Source organism: Simochromis diagramma, unplaced genomic scaffold, assembly GCF_900408965.1.
Source record: "Simochromis diagramma unplaced genomic scaffold, fSimDia1.1 OVJJ01000449.1, whole genome shotgun sequence".
In the NCBI taxonomy this organism is placed as follows: domain Eukaryota; kingdom Metazoa; phylum Chordata; class Actinopteri; order Cichliformes; family Cichlidae; genus Simochromis; species Simochromis diagramma.
The window spans coordinates 1245397-1250978 of NW_024387274.1; the positions used below are offsets into that span (position 1 = coordinate 1245397).

The 5582-nt window shown below is 40.3% G+C and overlaps 1 long non-coding RNA gene across 1 annotated transcript; it reads left to right on the forward strand.

Moving 5' to 3' along the window:
- Nucleotides 1-1134: 1134 nt before the first annotated feature.
- Nucleotides 1135-1512, forward strand: LOC120715650. The gene is made up of 2 exons (XR_005691701.1): nt 1135-1227; nt 1298-1512. It is a non-coding gene; the product is annotated as an uncharacterized LOC120715650 (long non-coding RNA).
- The last annotated feature ends 4070 nt before the right edge of the window (nt 1513-5582 follow it).

Consider the following 5582-nt stretch of genomic DNA (forward strand, 5'->3'; position numbering starts at 1 on the left):
AAAACCTTTCAATTGCCCAACCCTATCTGTCCCCTCAACGGGTTGTATGTTTTCAATGTTTCCTTATTATTTTTGTCATAAAAATAAATCAAACAAATAAATCAAGTTGTGAGACAGCACCTTGCATTTACGCCAGGCTGTGAGCTGTCCTAAATCTACGTCCTTCACCCCCTTTTCAACTAGAATCCCAGTTTAAAACTACTCCTGACTTCCCTCAGTGTACACTGTAAACTCCAAAAAGATACAATTAGCTTTTCCCGGTAAAAGTTCCTACTTTACTTTTGTCACTGGTTTGGAAACAGTCTCTATAAAGTTAACCTGTTTCCTCTTTAAAAAATTACCTCGTTTCTTCTTTAAACTTAGTCCAGGTTTCTTCGCCCCCTTTAACAGGTAGCGCATATCTTTTATGCTCACATTTAACCTTTGTCTAACGAGCTGTCAGTCTCTTAAACACATTTTCTGGAACAATGGTTCTCTGTGCTCCGTGCTTCTTTTTCGGGTTCCCCTTTCTCTGGTTGGTTCCATTCGGTCTCGGGCCTCCAGGATTCTCGCCACCCCTGTGGTCGCTGTGGTCCTGAAATCTTCTCCTGTAAAGGATAGAAAACAAAACGCCTCTCTCTGCTACACCTCACTAATCTACTGTGTTCATCTAAAGTTCTTTAATTATTCAAAGTTGGTTCACAATATCATGTTCTGGGCCCTAGCTTTTATATTAACTTTACTTAATCTTTATTTACTCAATCTCAATGCTCTTTATGTGTGTGCGCAACACTTTTAATTTTATTAAACACACCCAGGGTCGGATATACACCATCACCATATCAGCCTAAAAACAGACAGAGACGTTCCTCTTTCTATCACATTCTTCCATACATGGCAATTTGTTTCACCTTCCAGATGATTCCTGGGGACTTACAATTTCTTGACTCTTCTTCTGTCACTTGTTACTAGGCAAGCTCAACTGCAGTTAGAAGCTAAATGAACTCCTGTGCTCAACTTACTTCCTCTTTTTAGTCACACATACTGTCACGACCTGCGGGGTCGGCAAGGCACTGATCAGCAATCTCTCTCCCCCTCCCCTGTTTTGCCGGGGCGGAACTCATGGCGGGTTCACGCCCTCCCGGATCATGCACACCCGGATCATGCACACCTGGGCCTCATCAGACCAGCTGGTATATCAGAAGGAGGAGATCAGCTGTTCAACGCTGGATTGTTGTGAAGACTCCTGTCAGTACACGTCGAGCCCTAGTTTCCCACACTTCCGCCTCAGAAAGTAACATTTGTCTCTCTGTTCTAGATTCCCCGGACCCGTCCCCGTGTTTCCCCGTGTGGAGCGTGTAAGAGGTGGCTGGTCACTAGCGGAGAGAGGTTGGCGTGAGCGTGTGTGTGATTCCCTTGTTTTCCCTGGAGCCCTGGAACCCGTCCTCGCACATCTTGTATATAGCACTGTCCTCGCACTGCCTGTAAATACACTTGGTGAAGATTTTTGTGAATAAACTGTCTCTGTTACAACACACTCCGGAGTCCTGCGAGTGGATCCTCAGAGCAACCCGTGACACATACATTTACAAGCTCTGCCACCTTTGCCCTATATGGCTGTCTCAGTCTCCAGATGTGTCCTGTCGACCTATTCAGAGCAGGCCTATTTTCACACCTTCTGCATTACTTCTTGCTAAGCAAAGACAAAGCAAACTGTTTTTCACCTCTACCCCAGAAACCAATCTACGTCATGTCTGCATCTGTAAGCCTGCATTATATACGCTTATTCTAGAAATCAAAAAGAAATCTAACATTTTCTACTCCTAAAATCTTCGCTAGTTTTCCCCAAAGCATATCTTTTATTCAAGCTGTCCCACAGTTTCCCTTTAAGTTTGGCATACAGCTTCTTATGAGCACCGGCATTTTATCTTCTAAACAGGATTCAGTTCATTTTAATCCTTTAAATTGATTTCATTCCTTAAACACAGGTTTGCAGGCCCGGAGCAGATATACCTGAGAGGAGGATCGCTGAGGTGTTTAGTCAAATAATATGACTAACCTTTTTCTTTTAATTTCCTAAGCTCTGGGTGAAGCATTTTCAGTTTGTGACACATAAGATGTGTCAAAAGGGGGAATTTAAGGTTTAATTTGAAATGGGTTTTAGGATCATTTTATGACTTTTGGGGTGTTTGATAATTTAGATATGGTACAACTGAGGCAGAAATTGTTATTTTCACGTTTAAGTTAATCATCATGTCAAATCTTTTCGAACTCCTGTCTCCATCCAGAGCCTGCATCCTTGGAACTTCCTAGAAACAAAACCTGTGTGTTAACCTGAACTTCACATTTCATACTCAGTTTTCCCCACTTATGATCCAATCTGTGTTATAAGAAAGAAAACTTAAAACAGAACAGTTATCAGTCATGTGTTTCTTCAGTTAATGGTAACATGAGTTATATCAAAAAATGTTTCCCCTTTAGCATTTGGCATTTTCCCAACAATATAATGTAATACCATAATCTAACCCCAGTCAATAAAACAGAAATTTTCTCAAAGCAAACGTCAGCAACCCAAAACCAGCATCCCCAGAATTAAGTCATCCACTCCTCCTGCTTATGGCAAAAGCAAAACAAAACAAAGCAAAGCAAAGCAAAGCATCCCCTTTCTCTTGCTGGCATGGTAAATTGTTTGTCCACATTTATTCATCCCAACCTTGGTCCAGTCACACACATTCACTCACATGCATTCACATAGTGGAGACTCCTGCGCAAATAATCAGATTCTCCACCCTCAGCAACATGAGCTCATTCATTTGTTTTAGTTTGTTTTTTTAGGAAAATAGTTCTTTATGCTCTTGGACTGGATTGGCTCACAGCAATCCTTTTAGACAGGGACTTACAATCTGATCAGGTCCCCACAGGTAGCCTTTTCCTCTGTCAGTTGTAATCTGGAAAAGCTCACCTTATGTTTGTTCTCCCGGAAATTTTTACAGCGCTGTTATTCACTCTTGCAGGCCTGCTTAGAACAAAAATGACAAAAAGAGAGCTGATTATTAGCTCATCAAAGCACAAAACAAAATCACCTGCCTGGTTTTCTCTAAGTGCACTGTTACAAAAATAATGGGCCCCTCTTAGACAAGAAAACAACCCATCACTAAAACAACAACCTCAAACATCTTACACACAGAAAAGTTTTGCCACCGGTCCTTCAGGGTCCTGACACTCTCAGGTCAACTGACATAATTTCACCTGCTCAATACGCAGAAAATCGTATTAAACGCCACACAACTTGCTCAACATGCTGTCCAGTCTTCATGAGCTCTCTTGTATTTCTAGGTTAATGCATTTTCTGTTTGTGTGTGTGAGTTTGTATATATTTCTTTTTGCAGTGTTTCAGACTCCTTCACAATTTTCCCTTTAAACAGTCAGTTTTCTTTTTCCCAGGTTTGCTAACCCAAATTTTGATTTCCCACATTAAATAACAGCATTCCTCTGTGCTCAGCCAGGAGTTAGAGCTCGCCAGTGAGGTTTAGTAACACATGGCGCTGTAAACACTTCAACCAGAAACTTGGCCTGAACATTTCTAATAATGTTAACCTATAACTTTCTTCCGACCGCTGCATGTGGAAAATTGATCCAGGTCTGCTTTTCACCTAAAAATAACAAAACTGAGACATTTTCATTATTATCATCACTGCTTAACCGACCCGCTTCTCTCTCTCCGGTCAGAAATACCAATTTATGTCATGTATATAAGTGTAAGCGTGTTCTTCATTGCATTTATGTTATGTGTTTATATTAATTGAGTGTAAGCCGCTTCTTCATTGCATAGGTATTTTTATAATCAGGTGTAATTCATGCCTCATTGCACTGAGCTGTGGATTCAAACTGTCTCACTTCTGATTCTTTCCAAAAATAATTTCACATGTAACAATTTGTGTGTGTGTTTTCTATTCATTCATGCAATTGTTAGTTCATGTATTTATTTTCCTCGGTCTTTTTCTTTCTTTTTGTTGTGATGTTGTGGACAATCCTAAACCTCCATGAGTTAGCTTCCATTTTCAATCCAATTATATCCTGTACTCTCTCCCTCGAACTCGTCCAGGCTTGACCTCTCACTGGTCCCTGTCCCTCTTCTCACAGTGTCCTGTGTGGCCTTCAAATCTTCAAATCTCCAGCAGGTAATAACAGGTAATAACAGGCCCAACTCAGCTGTTTCTTCTTCTCTGTTTCTTCTCTGTTGATCTTTTCAGTCTTTTCTTGTAGGTTAAGTCCCAGCATGGCAAATATCACGTTCAGTGCCTTCAAACAGTCATGTCACTTGTCAAGTGTCCAGCTTGTAATTCAAAGCTCATGTTCCATCAGTGGTATTCATACATGCTGCTGCTGCTTGACCCTTCAGTGTTTTAGGTCAGTTGCACTGACTTTTGCCTGCTGTTAACTCTTCAAGTACACAATGTTCTGTCTGTCTTCTGTCTTCATCAGGAGAATGACTGTCCTTTAAGCTTCTTCTCAGGGTGGGGACAAAGTGAGAGGTCAAGCTGTAAAATTTTAAGCCAAAGCCTGGCCTGTTTTCATCCCAATTCTGTTAATCTATCCTTTGCTGCTGTACTCATGTTTTGAGGTTGAGAAGACTCCACCTGTATTGACACACTAAAACATGTAATTAAATCATTTTTTATTACTTTTTCTTAAGACATTCAGTCTCTAATTCCTCTGTTTTCATGTTGCAACGTCTCTCACCAGCTCACAAGCTATAATCAGACTTCCTGTTTGACACACACACACACTCTCTTCTCTTAGACTTCCTCTTTTTCCCACACTCTGCTATGAACCTACGTAGTGTTATTATTACTTATTTATTATCTTGTACAAATCACACAGAATCACTCAAATCCAGTACTCACAACATTCACAAACTTAGAATCACTCAAAATACGCTTTCCTAAGAGTATTTTATCAAACATGCTTTTAAAATCAGAAAGAGGAAGTACACTGCAGCCAGTAACTGCGTCTGTCCTCTTAAAAGACAAGAGAAATAAACACATATGGGACAATTCTCCCCAAATGAGACAAAATGTGACCTTAAATGTCCTTTTCTAAGTCATGTTCTTCTCTACACACAACTCTTGGCCTCCAGGGCATAAAACTTTGGACTTAATCTTTTACTTTACCAGAACTAGACCTAATCTAAATCATGTCTCATTCACTGCTGAAGTTCTAGTTCAATGAACACATGTGTCGCAGTTTAAAATTAAAAGAGGAAGTAACTCACACCCAAAATCTGTGTGTGTGTGTTAATGTCTGTGTCCCTTCAAACAAAGAAAAGGTGAACATATATGGTGAGTTTTCCTCAATTTACACAAAATATGAGATTAAATATCCTTTTCTAATTCCTGTTCTTCTTTAAACACAATGAATGACCTCCAGGTCATAACCTTTGGACTTATAACTCTGATATAAGTCCTCACAGCGCACCAAGCCCGGAGAAAATCCAGCCTCAGTGCTTCAAAATCCTTACTGCGCACCAAGCATGGAGAAAACTCAATCTCAGTGCTTCAAAATTCTCACAAGATTCAAAAACTGTTTCTGTCATTTATCTG